Source organism: Rhinolophus ferrumequinum, chromosome 21, assembly GCF_004115265.2.
Source record: "Rhinolophus ferrumequinum isolate MPI-CBG mRhiFer1 chromosome 21, mRhiFer1_v1.p, whole genome shotgun sequence".
Classification (NCBI taxonomy): Eukaryota; Metazoa; Chordata; class Mammalia; order Chiroptera; family Rhinolophidae; genus Rhinolophus; species Rhinolophus ferrumequinum.
The window spans coordinates 30,191,058-30,205,976 of record NC_046304.1 but is presented as its reverse complement, the minus strand read 5'-3'; positions in this window follow the sequence as shown (position 1 = coordinate 30,205,976).

Here is a 14,919-nt window from a genome sequence, read left to right as displayed (position 1 = left end):
ATGATAAACTAAGACATTCAGAAATTCAATGTTTATGACATTAGGTCATAAACATTCCATTTTAATTATTACATGTTTATACTCCCTACTAGCCAAGGTCAGCTTCAACAGCCTAGCTATCTTTAACCTTGCAGTAGTTTTCATGCAATTAATTACTACTTCACACTGTTTTGCTTTCACAAAGATTGGTTCTATAAGGCAACATTTTTTCACTCTATTTGAATGGAGCCCCCGACCCCCAGATTATTAGGTTATGTAATGCTATTTGCTATTCCAAACAACCCAAACCATGAAAGTTTATTTCTCCTTCATGTCACAGAAAAATATAGTTCTCCTGGACTCTGCTGCAAGCACTTACTCGTGCAGCTTTGACTTCTCAGAGCTCTTTGCTTGTAGGTAGATGGACAGGAGATTGAGAGCGTATGGAAAACTTCACAAACATTCTACAGCCTACACTTCATAATCTACGCCCTTTATCCCAGACCCCACTGGCCACATAGTCACCCAGTCTTCCCGAATTTCCAAGAAAAGGAACCGGGTTTGATGTGCATCCAATCAGTCTCTATTACACCCTCTGACTGACTATGTATGTGTATATATACACTGTTTTACTTTCATACATTGGTTTTATAAATATTTCACATACATATGTTATTAATGAAACCATGGAACTATATAAATAAAAATATTTACTTGTTCTTTTCTATTTATGGTTTTATTTGTAATAAAATTGAATTCATCTGGAACTTGTTTTTGTACATGGAAGTATGTACAATGTGAAATACACATTTAAATCTACTTAACTTTGTTTGAAAAACTTAAACATTTATTAAATAATTTTTCATGCCCTGATTTGAAATGTTTCGTTTATCATTTATTAAATTTTCATAGTTTTATTTGACAAATTAAATTAATGCTAACTATATGTAAGATACTTTTATGAACACTTTAAAAAGGTAAGCTACTCTATTCTCAAACAACCCTATGAAGTATTACTAGTATGATCACCATTATAAAGACAAGAAAACTACAGCCTATACAGGTTCATAAATTGCCCAAAGTCATGGGATTAGTAAATGGTACAGCTGGATCTGAACCTAGGTGTCAGGATTAAAGACAAATTCTTAACTACTATAATATGCTGCCTTTACAAACGTGTGAGTCTCTAACTGGATTTCTGTTGTGGTCACCTCAGAGGTGGGACCCCTACACACACACACACACACACAATCTGATTCAGAAGTTGGCACTGATGGTGATACACACACACACACACACACACACACCCACACACACACACACACACTCCCTAAGAGGATAGGAAAGATTTATTTTACATCATAAGGCTTTCTAGGGAGAGCGCAGTAAGCTCCAAAGCAGGTCCAAGAATGGCTTGAGAGGAAAGGGAAAGAATATTGGTTTTAAATTTGTATTAGTTGGCTAGGTCTGCTAACCATGAACTAACTAACTGCCTTAAGCAGCAGAGATGTCTTGTCTCACAGTTCTGGAGACTAGAAGTCTGAGTGCAAGATGTTTGCAGAGCTGGTATCTTCTAAGGGTCTTGAGGAAAGAACTTGCTCCATGTCTCTCTCCTTGCTTTGTACACGGCTGCCTTTGCATTCACCTGGCATTCTCTCAGTACGGCTGTCTATGCCAAATAGCCCCTTCTTATAAAGATACCAGTCATGTTGGATAAGGGCTCACTCTAATAACCTTCTTTTAACTTGATTACCTTTGTAAGAGTGGTGGGGCTGCAAACTGTCACAAACCTCAACAGTGAAATCAGATTCTTCATTACAATTATTAATTTTCACTAGGTTATTAAATCATTCCTGATCCAGCACCACTACATTGTTTTACCTACTATACCTTTTTAAAAACTTAACAGCTTAACTGAGCACATCTCACTTAATTAACCTTTTCCAAAAAACGACCCTATAGGACAAATTCATTTATTTTTCCAGATTTGTCAAAAGCCTTGACCAGAAAGTAACTGATTAATTAGATTGGTATAGTATTAAATTTACATATGAATATAGGAAGAATCGACATTTTTAAGAGTATCGGTTTTCTCATCTAGAAGCATTGTACTTTTCTTAATTTGTTAATCTCTTCCTTAAGCACAATTGGTAGCCAGCCTCCAGGATGGTCTCCTGATGTTAATACTCTGGTGCAGTGTTCTCCCACATTCTATCAGAGTTGTTCTGAGTGATCCATTCTTGGGGAAGTCAATCACCATATTGCGAGGACACTCCAACAGCCCTCTGGAGAGGCCCAGGTAATGAGGAACTCTGGCCTCCTGTCAACTGCCAACAGCAACCTGCCTGCCATGTCAGGGAGCCATCTTGAAATCAGATCCTTTGGGCTCAATCAAGTCTTTAGATAAGTATGACCCTAGCCAACATCTTAACTGCAACCTCATAAGAAACTTCAATCCAGCTGAGAGTCTCCCAAATTCCTGACCCACAGAAAATGTTAGATAATTAATAACTGTGACAGATTTGAGTTACTAAGATTTGTGGGGGTTTTTAAATATAGAAATAGGTAATTAATAACACTACTTTAGTTTTATAGTTTCCTCAACGATGTCATCAACAGTAAATTCATTCTTTGGTATATGATTTTTTGTATACAATACCCTGAAAAAGTAGAACATAACTATGTCATGTTCTATGACACAACTGTCATGACATAACTATGTCATGACAAAAGTCACTCCACTATACATTTCAGACACTATAATTGTTTTAATGTTCACTCTGAAGAACAAGTTACATGACGTGGGTCACCTTGTTGTCATCAGGATAAACAGCGAAGGCAGAGAACATTCTGCACTTCCGATTCTTAGAAGTGTCTACCAGCTTAATGGAAGTAGATGATGGGATGCAGAGGTTCAACTCTAAAGGAGTGAACAAAGCATATTCATTATAAAAACTTTCTCAATCTCTAGTCACTTTCTTCCTAGCACTGTGCAACCACTCATTCCATATAGAGCAGCAGAGAGTTGACAAGTATAAACCTAAAGATAAAAATTTCCCCTGGCATCTTATCCACTGTTTGTTTTAAACCTCCTCATGATAGGTTCTCAATATCCAATAATACATGACACCCATTCATCAGCATCAAATGTGCTACTAGAGCCAGGTACTCTTGGTATCTTGGTGACAAGGATATAACTTAGAACTGATTATAAGTGTTTTTCCTAATATCCTAAGCAAATCTTCAAGTCCCTGCTCAGACAACCCTAGTTACAAAAGAATATTGTAGAAGCACTCAGTACGTGTCAAGGTCCTTAAGGAGTCAGAAACTCCATAAGCAATATGCACTGAAAAAAAAATAATATAAAGAACTTTAATGAAAGGTGATTAACTATTAAGAGGGTTAAAGAGAACTCTGAAGAATGCATGAATAGCAAATGTAGGGAACAGCCATTCACTCCAGGACTCAGAGAGCATACTCAAGGAAGGAACAGACTTGGAAAGTTCCTTCCCCCCTCAAGGCTGAGATTCTGATCTCCTTGGAGAGATTGTGACTGTGGCTCATTGGATTGGAAAGATGTCTGCCAAGGTGCCAATCCATGTTAGCAGGCAGGAAATGACTGCTGGAGTACCAGCAAGACTCCCTGGGGAGCCAGTCACTGTGTGTATGTGTATTATGTGTGTGGTGGTGGGGGGGGTGATTTCACTGGAAAGCTGCTCCCTACTGGAGGAGTAAGGCCACACTACAGGAGGAAGAAGAAAAGTATCAGAATCAGGATAAGCCTTGCCCTTTTGCAGTGTTCTCCAGCGCCCTCCACCAGCATGGTTCCAGCTGGCGAAGGGGAAATGTGTATAAGCCCCAGCTCTGGGATTAGGAAGGACAAAGAAAGGTGGACTTGGAACAGAGAGGCAGTAAGTTGAGGACTGGCATACACTCTAAAGCACAATGAAATGCAGAATGTGAAGGAGCAATTAAAAACAAAAAAGAAAAAAAAACTTTAGGAAAAGTAAGAGAACTCACAGCACAGCTGGCTTCAGATTTGACCTTAAAACTGGGAATTCAAATAACTCATCCTAATTCTCTATTACAGCCCTCCTTCATGAGCCTTTCAACGCTAATATTTTCATTTTATGGGTGAGGAATCTAGTGTGTCAAAGGCTGTACAAAAAATATTTCCTTTTTCAGCCTTCACAGCCACATTCTCTGAGAGAGAAGTAATGAAGTTCGGGGTTCCAAAGAGACTGCAATTCTCTGAAAATAAAGGCTCTCATGAAATACCAAATTATTTTTATCACAATTTCTATTTTCCTTTCATCTCATTTCATTCTGCTAAATTAAATACATCAGCATGGATGCAATAAAAAGGGTTATAATGAATGTTTGACCCATGGGAAGCAACCATGAGCCCATCCACCGTTACTCTGCACTTGCTGACATAACAGTGAAAAACTCCAGCAGTTTCTATTCTTGCTTAGAGAAAGCACTCAGGATGTATATTTTACCTGGAGGGGGGATAAGTCTATGATCAGACCTGCTCTGGGGAACAAATTCTTGCTTCTTTCTTACTTCTGTTTGAGTCTTCAGCATAATAAGCAATTTAATCAGCTCAGCTCCACTAGAATGCTTCGGATATTTGCATATTACCACGACTTGCTTCCGTTTCTTTATTAAAATCGGCATCTACCATGTCATAAGGCAGAAGTGCACAGTCAAGCACCCTGGGCCAATGACCGCACAAATGCAGCTGCTTGTTCAAATAGCCTGAGCTTTGGTCTCTGTCACTTGTCCTTCAGATTTGCATTTTACCAGGTGTAGAAAATCCAGGCTGGTTTTCCTCTATCCAAAGCAAATCTGGACGGAGATGTATTCTATTATTGTTGGTGAAACTGCTTAAATAAAATTTCTTGAACAAAAATATCTCCCTTGCATGATACCACATTGACAGGCCAGGGGAAAGGTGAGAACATTATAAATAATTGCTGTAGTGATGTGACACTTGCAGAATTTATGTGACTGTTTGTACACTGTATTCAAACAGTGAGAAACTGCGCATATCAATAAATTAAATAATAGGGTAGAAGTACCACTAAAAAAAAAAAAAAAAAAAACCTTTGGGTTGCAGTATATTTGCAAAATGAAACCAAACAATCAAAGGGGCTCAGTGATCATGCAGTGAAGCCCCTGGGCAACCAGCTTCTAGACGTGTCAACTCAGAATTGCTACTAAAATATTGAATTATAGTATTGACTTAAAAACTCTCATATGTAAACTGTGGAGAGACTGCTCTCTGTTCACAAATTTATTCTCTCACGCAGCCCGCCTTACATCAAGGTGTGGCCATGTGAGTAATTCTCATCAAAGGAATGTGGTAAAAATTGATTTAGATCACTTTCCAGACAAGGCTTTTTGGAAATGGGTGTGTCCCCTTACCACTCTATGCCCCCTCCATCAGCTGATACAGAAGATAACATAGCCGTAGGACCTACAGAATAGGAGTGGGGGATCAAAATTTGGTAGGAGCCTGGGTCCCTGAGTCACCATATGGAAACTGTCAGACTCCTGATCAACATACCCACCCTCTTTGTCTGTCTCATGGGAAAGAAAATAAACTTTTATTGGGTTTGAGTCATTATAGGTTTTGGGGTCTCTGACTATTACATATTTCTTCACATACTTACATATTACCAAAAATAGGACAATCGTTTTAGGCCAGTTGAAAGGTCTGGGAATCTGATCTTTCTCTTCCCAAACACTATTTGATCCTATCCAAGTCATTTAATCCTTTCAGCCCTAACTTTATCTGCCAAGAGTGTAAATTTGTTAGACATGCCCGTAGAAAACATCTTCAGAAACATATAAAATGCATTTCTAAGTATGGCCCAAAAAGTTGTTATATCAGAGAAATAAATATTGCATGTGGAGGCAGTTAAGAATGCAACAGATGACACTTAGAATTTTGATTACATTTGGGCTTTTGGCACATGCCAGCAGTTTCCCACTGACTTTATTCAAAGTGACTAGTGACCTAGAAAGCCACCAAAATATCCATCAGAGCAACTGAAACATCATGCTTCAAACTATAAACACTTTATGGCAATGTGAATGATGCTTTCAAAAAGTCAGTGTTTTCCATAGCACTAAGCACTGTACTTCATATTCAACATTTATTGAACTAATTGTTCAATTAGGAGAGACCACTCATTTCTCAGTCAACTGGTTAAAATCATCAATATTTCCAAATGTGCTTGTACTTTCAATAGATATATTTCACATTCTTATCTATACTTACTGTCCCTTAATTTGCTTTATATGTAATTATCTTGTAGCTTTGCTAGTGGTGAATCCAATGGCTTTTCTCTAACCTCATTTCCTCTTTTTTATTTATTTTAATATTTGTTTTTTGAACCTGTAGAACACCTCTTTCCAAAATTATATTTTCTCTTATTATGAGCAATTCTACATAATAGTAGCATACCTCCTACTATTTCTACTTATTTTTCTCTTTTAGTCACTGTCCCCTCTTTCGTTTTTTACAGGCTTTCCCTTTTCACTTTTTTAACCTCTGGGCTGGTGATGCCCAATTTTTTTGTCTCCAGTTATGCCAATTTTCCTGACATCTCAAATACCTATTGTCAATTGCTTTTAAAATGTACATATTTTTTTTCTTTACCATCACATCAGTTTCCACATGTCAACATCTTTTCTTCCTTCAATCTGGGTATCTATTCCCTACATACTTGTTTGAATAGTCAGTGACATCAAATTCTGCTTGTAAGGCTAAGTAATCATTGAATTAGCCTTCTTTTTTATTTTCCACATTGAACTTGTTTCCAGGACTTTTCAGTATTCTGTGCAAGTGTCTATAGACTTCATCTCCTTTTATTGCTATGACCAGCATCTCAGTCCAGAAGCTCAGTACTGAAGTTTCCCTGATTATCCTATCCTAATTGACTGTAACTCCATGCATCCTCCACTCCAACCCAAAGTATACTTTACCGATGGTTGTCAACCTGGCTACACATTGAAATCCCTGGGGAGCTTTGGAGACCACATCAATGAGGGCTCTCCCCTAGAAATTCTGATTTACTTTGGGCTGCTGTCTGACCATTAGGGTTCTTATTTCTCCCAGATGATGATAACATGTAGCCAACATTGAGAACTGAGGTATCCCATTGTAGGTTATGTTTATTTCCAAGGACATTTATCTTTTTACTGTGGATGTAGTAAATCAAATCTGGTCTTTTATTATATTTTCTAACTGGTTATGTTAGCATATAGAAACCTATTGATTTCTGCCACATCTATTTGTACAGTAGAAATATTATACATTTTTCATCGCAGAGATTTATTTTAAATCACACATCTTGGGCTTTCCAGATATGTAAACATATCATTCTGTATTAGTTTCCTATTTCTCCCGTAACCGAGTACCGTAACTTAGTGGCTTAAAGCGACACCAATTTATAGTTCTGGAGGACAGAAATCTCAAATGGGTCCACGTGACTGCATTCCTTTTGAAGGCTAGGGAAAAATTACTTTCCTTGCCTTTTCCAGCTTCTAGCAAACACCTATATTTCCATGCTCGTGGCCCCCTACCTCCATTGTCAAAGCAACCATTGCAATCTTCTTTCCTCTCTGACCTTTACATCCATCCATACATCTTTTCTCTAACTGTACAACCTCCTTCTTGTAAGGAACCTTGTGATTACTTGGGCTTAGCTGGTCATCCAGGAAAAATCTCTGTATCTCATGACCCTTAACTTAATCATATCTGCCATATCCCTTTTTGTCACGTAAGGTAACACATTCACAAGTTTTAGGGACAGGACATGGATTTTGTAGGGAGAGGGTTATCATCATTCATCCTACCACATCATCTCAAGGTAATGACACGTTGCCTCCTCCTATCAAATTTTTGTATTCCATTTCTTTCTCTTTTCTTTTGACTTTGGTCCTTCCCCCTCTCACTCTTGGTAATAATGTACTCCTAGATAGATACAGATGTCACACATATTCAGCTCTTTTCCCCCCTTCCTGTTTATTGTAATGATATATATTCACAAATGTATGCCTAGGTTTTTATTTATCCCTGAATGTAGGCATTTCTCCCTGGTGCTACTATTTTCTAAAAATAGCAGTTGGGGTCAGGGGTGAGCTTAGTATAGTGTCCTCTCTCTTGAGGGAATATCTTTCCTCAGTTTTCAAATCCCCACTTTGGGCGTTAGAAACTTATTCAAAGCTCACAGGCCCTCTTTGTAGTTTAGTCTTATTTACATCTCAGATGAATCAGAAGAGGACTCAAAAAACTGGTGGCTGCTTCCCCTTCTCTTCTACTCTGCCTCATTCCAGTTAATGTGTCTTGGATCAGAGGCTGTCTAGGAAAAGGAAAGATGGCATCCATTTCTAATAGTATGAAACTGGGTTCCTCATGATGTGTTTCTTCTTCTCCTTCTCCCTAGCTTGCTTACACTCTTACCATCCTCATTTCTAAAAGAAGAAGAAGACAAAGAAGAAGAAGAAGAGGAAGAGGAAGAAGGAGAAGGAGAAGAGGAAGAAGGGGAAGAAGAAGAAGAGAAAACTCTTTGTTTAGGGCTTTTAGAGTAAACTCACTAATGTTTAGGAATTTTTTAGCCTTGTTTAGACTTGAAGAAATATAAGTCTATGAAGGGGGTCAATTGATCAACATATTCATATTTGTGCTCCCTCCCAAGCAGTTTCTCCCAGTTTCCTACCCTCTGAGGAGAGTCGGGTTTTTTTGCTAGGCCATTTTCTAGACTTCTGTAATGAGCAACTAAGAGAATAGAAGGGATAAGTCAGAATAAAAAGGTGGGAGAAGATGGGAGAAACAGGGAAAAGCAGAGAAACCAGGAGAGGAGATTTTATAAAGTTCATTCAGGTTGTGTTGCTCATTCATTTATTTATTTGTCAAATACCTATTTAGCATCTTCTATATGTTAGAGACTTTTCTACGTGCTGAGGATAGAGCAGTAAACAAATTCATTAGGTTTCTTTTCTCAAGCTTATACTCTAGTTGGTGAAGATAGTCAATAAATAAGAAAACAAAGACAAATGAGGTTAAATTCAGATTGTGGTCAATTCTAAAATGGAAATAAATAAAATGCTAAGATAGAAGTGATGAGATGGGGGGCAGCTGAGGTCATCAATGAAGTCCTCTTGGAAAAAGAACCGTTTCAATTGCAGCCTGAATAATTAAAGAGAGCTTCTTTTTGAAAAGCTGGGGAAGGGTTGTTCCAGGCAGAGGACATGAACCCTAAGACAGTTCATTCATCTGAGGAATGAACTGGTATGAGAAATGCCTCAGTGTGGCAGGAAGAAGAAATAATGCATGAGGGCAGAGTGGCACAAGATGAACGAGAAGAGAAAGGCAGGGGCCAGATGGGGTAAGCTCACACCCATGTCGTCGAGCCTTGGAGCAGTATCTCATTCTTGCAGCCAGAAACAAAAATTAATTCAGTTCTAAACTATTTTCTTTCTAAAAAGTCTAGCTCCTCTATTTGTAATCTGAATTTCTCTAATTCCCTCTATCCTCTTGGAAGACTTCAGTTAACTCCCTTCTTTCCTGTGTCATGCCCCCCCTCTATAATGGGATCAATCTGAGCTTATGAAAAGCCCAGGACCAGATGGCTTCACAAGTAAATTCTATCAAACATTTAAAGAAGAATTAATGTCAATCCTTCTCAAACTCTTCCAAAAAATTGAAAAGGAGAAAATACTCTCAAACTTATTTTATGAGGTGAGAATTATTCTGATACTAAAGCCAGATAAGGACACTAGAAGAAAGGAAAACTACAGGCCAATATCACTGATAAGTATAGATGCTAAAATACTCAAAATACCAGTAAACCAAATTCAACAGCACATTAAAACGATCATACACTATGATTAAGTGGGATTTATCGCTGGTTGCAAGGATGCTTCAACATATATGAATCAATAAATGTAATACATCACATTCATAGAATGAAAGACAAGCATATGATCATCTCAATAGATGAAGAAAAGCATTTGACAAAATTCAACATACTTTCATGACAAAAACTCTCAAAAACTCTATAAAAGGAACATACCATTACACAATAAAGGCCATGTATGGCAAACCCACAGCTAACATCATACTCAAATAAAAGGCAGACATCTTTTCTTCTAAGATTGGAAGACAAGGATATCCAGTCTTACCACTCGTATTCAACACAGTACTAGAAGTCCTAGCCAGAGCAATTAGGAAAGAAAAAGAAATATAAGGCATCCAAGGTGGAATGGAAGAAATAAAATTATCTCTGTTTGCTGATGATATGATCTTCTAGATAGAAAATCATAAAAACACCACCAAAAAAAAGTTAGACTTAATAAACTAATTCAATAAAGCTTGGGGATACAAAGTAAACATATAAAATTCAGTTGATTTTCTATACACTAAAAATATCTGAAAAAGATATAAAGAAAACAATTCCATTTACAGTAACATAAAATACAATAAAATACTTAGGAATAAACTCAACCATGGAAACGAAACATATGTATACCAAAAACTATAGAACATTGTTGAAAGATATCGAAGAAAACACAAATAAATGGAAAGATATCCATGTTCATGGATCAAAAAGTTAATGTTAAAATGTCCATACTACCCAAAGCCATTTTTAGAGTCAATGCAATCCCAATCAAAATTTCAATGGCATTTTTCACAGATATAGAAAAAAAAGAAAGAAAAGAAAACACAATCCTAAAGTTTGTATTGAATCAAAAAAGACCACGAATAGCCAAAGCCATCTTGAGAAAGAAAAAAGATGGAAGCATCCCACTTCTGATTCAAACAATATTAAAAATCTATAGTACTCAAAATAGGATGGTACTCTCATAAAAACAGACAGATGGACCAATGGAACAGAATCAGGAGCCCAGAAATAAACCCACACATATATAGTCAATTGATAATTGACAAGGGAACCAGGAATACTCAATGGGGAAAGGTTAGTCACTTCAATAAATAATGTAGGGAAAACTGAATAGTTACATGCAAAAGAATTAAACTTATCCTGCATTTTATACAACTCACAAAAGTTAACTGCAAATGGATTAAAGGCTTAAATGTAAGAACTGAAACCATAAAACCTCTGGAAGAAAACAGAGAAAAAAACTCCCTGACATTGGTCTTGGCAATGATTTTTTTGGATATAATACCCAAAGCACAAGCAATGAAAGCATAAACCAACAAGTGAGACTACATCAAACAAAATGCTTCTGCACAGCTAAAGAAACAATCAGCAAAATAAAATGGCAACCTACGGAATAGGAGAACATATTTGCAAACCATGTATCTTACAAGAGGTTAATATCCCAAATATATAAAGAACTCATGTAACTCAATACAAAAAACAAAAAACAAAAAAAAAACCCCACAATCTGGTTAACAAATAAGCAGAGGACTTGAACAAACATTTATCCAGAGAAGACATACAAATGGCCAACAAGTACATGAACACATTTTCAACAACATTAGGGAAATTCAAATCGAAACCACAATGTGATATCACCTTACACCTATTAGAATGGTTATCATCAAAAACACAATAGAAATGCGGTCATGGATGTGGAGAAAAGGGACCCCCTGTGCACTATTACTGGAAATGTACATTGGTACAGCCACTATGAAAAACAATAGGGAGGTTCTTCAAAAAATTAAAACTAGAACTACCATATTTAACAATACTGTACACAGCAAGGGGATGATTGAAAATGCTTTATTGCATACTTGAAAGTTGCCATGAGAGTACAGATTTAATGATGCCACCATAACAATAAAAATAAAATAGTAATTATGTGAGGTGAAGAATGTGATAATTAACCTTATTATGGTAAACATTTTGTAATATATATGTGTGTCAAACCATCACAGTGTACACCTTAAACTTACACAATGTTATGCATCAATTGTGTCTCAATTAAGCTGGGGGAAAGAACTCAAAAAACGGATTTTTTTGGAAGAAAGTCAAGAAATGAGGTAAAGTTGGAGAGGGTTGTGGGATCAAGTGTATGTTATGATATTGGCACTAACTTGTTCATAAGCGAACTGGATTGATCTCATGGGGGTGGGGGTTTACGTGACGCAGGAGAGAGAAGGATTAACTTCAGGACTGAAGTCTCTCAAGGTGATAGAGGCAATTAGAGAAATTCAGATTAAAAATGGAGGAGCTAGACTTTTCCAAGAGCAAAAAGTTTAGAACTGAATTAATTTTTAATTGTCTCTGGCTGCGAGACTGAGATACTGCTCCAAGGCTGAACCACATGAGTCTGAGCTTACATGTGAATCATATATCAGCCTTAGCTGCTGTGTCCATTCTTGGCAAAAGCCCTTCATAGTTGGTGAATTTTTAGCTCTTTCTTAATTTTGTTATGAGAGGAGATTACTGTCTATTCTAGGCTACAAAGGCTGACAACAAAGGGGAAGAAAAAAATGCCATCCATTCTTTGCAATATTTGCACACTGTTTACCAGTTTAAAGTAAAACCAATGGCATTATTTATTTTTATGTTTTTTTCTATAGAAGCTCAGTCTTAAGCATCAATATCATGGAAGCATCGTGGATTATGAACTTAAAACTAAAAATTCTCTCTCTCTCTCTCTCTGTCTGTCTGTCTTTTCCAAGACAATACAGTTTAAGTAATATTGGCTTGAAAATCAAACAGAGAGTATTTCCCTCCTCTCAGTGGTTTTTCTAATGGTATCCTAGGATGATGCCTTACTTAATTAGAAAATATAATGATTTAAACGTTTAATTCTGTTAATTAGGTCTAAAACAGTATGACCATATTGGTGTAATATATTTTTGACAAACATTTCCAAACTCATTTTCCAATTAGTAGAATTGAATTATCGACTAATAAATGAAATCAACTTATTTTTTCATAATAATATTGCATAATTATCAATCACACTTGAATATGGGTTAAGAATTGTATGTTGGTTTATTAACAGGTGGTATAGGATGCTTTGTTGGATGATGTAAAAAGCCCAGAGGACAAAATGGCTTATGTGTATAGTCCTCCTTGGCCAATAAAAAAGCCTGACTTTTTAATCTGGACAAGGGGACAGCATTTTTTCCTCAGAAATGCCCCTTAATCCAAAGGACAGTTCATAACTCTCTCTCATATCATTCACCCTAATGCAACCTTGGAACATAGGAGAAATAACACAAAACATAAAATTATTAAGCCTGAGTTTATATACTAACTCTGTCCCCTAAGAGCTAGATCCATGAACAAATCAATTCATTAATTTTAAATTATCTCTAAGAATATTTGCCCACTAAGTTATTGTGAGGTTTAAAGGAGAAAATGTTTGTGAAAGTATTTAAAACTGTAAAGCCATAAAAAAATATACTATCTTTGTTGTATTTATCATCGTCGTCATCATCATCATCATCATCATCGTCCTTTATTTGGACATGTCCCAGAACTCATTAAAAACAATGCCTTATGTAATATTTATGTATATATTTGTATAAACCTAGATAGTAAGCAACTTGATAGTAAGTTAACAGCTCTTATTTTTTATTTTTATTCTTCCCCACATGCACTTTCCCATAAATGTGTGTTGAAATGTTTATTAAATGTTTTATAAGTTTGTTCCCGCATTTTAAAAATGTTTCCTATCAGCACAGCCCTCAATTTTAAAGTAGCTCACATTTATTGAGCTCTTACTTTGCGCTAGAAACCATCTTGAACGTTTTAAATGCAAAGCCTCATTTAATCATCCCAACAGCTCTGTAAGGTAAAGTATGTGGTAACCTCTTCCTTAAAAATGAGACTTTTCTATGATAGAGAATTTCTGGTTCTGAAAAGTCTATGCATAGTTTTAAACATTGGGAAAAGAATGGATAAGCTTGTGTTCCCACACCTGGGAGAAAAGGTGTCATAAGAAGAGTTTTGTATGTCAACATCTTCAGCACCAATTAAGTTAACATTGGAAACTTCAACTTCCTTGCCTAGCATATTTTGTGGCATTTTCACTACCTCTTAAATTGAGAAAAAGCTGAGCCACAGCTGTGAATTTGGATAATTTTAAAGATAAGAGAATGATTTTTATCAGCTTCATGCCAAAGCAGCATGATATGGATATGACTTTATACCAACAAGAGCTTTGGAGAGCTTGCTCCATGGGGCCAGATTTGAATCTCCAACAGGGCCTAAAACAGTGTGAAAAGATACTCTCAATAAATGTCTGCTGAATAAAAATGACTCAAGATTGCTAAACCAGATAAGAGCCCAAATGTCAAAGCAACAAGTGACAAGCAGGTTATTGGAGAAATAAAGAAAGAAGATAAATTGCCCTCCATTTCAGAACTAGTAAGTGTAGTAAATTGGCATGAGGTATGCTCTGAAAGGGTGTTTAGTGATTGATAACTTGAGTTGTTTCATCACTGAGAAGAGAAAGATGAAGCAGTACTCAGAATAATTTTGAACAAAAAGCCTTTTTGATCAAACCCTATTATACTTTGTTCAATGGGAAAGTTGGGTGAAAATATCTAGTTTTTAAATATTTGTTAAATGTAAAACATTAATATAATAGCGTACAGCATTTGTCCTCTCACCTTTGCTCAACCATTCCTTCCCTTAGACGATGAGACTATGAAAATGGAGTGAGTGGGAAAAACATGCAATTTCAAGTCAGACCAAAAGTTCAAATGTTATCTCTACTGCTCTGACTTTGAGCACGTTATTTATCCTCTAGGATGGTGCTTCTCATATTTGAGGGTGCATAAGAGTCACCTGGGATGCTTATTAAAATATGGATTCCCAAGCACTACCCACAGAGGCTTTTGATTAGTAAGTATAGGGTAAGTTCCTAGAACCTGATTTTTAATAGACACTTGAAGATATTCTAATGGAGGTGGCCCAGGAAGCAGCGCTCTAGGAATTA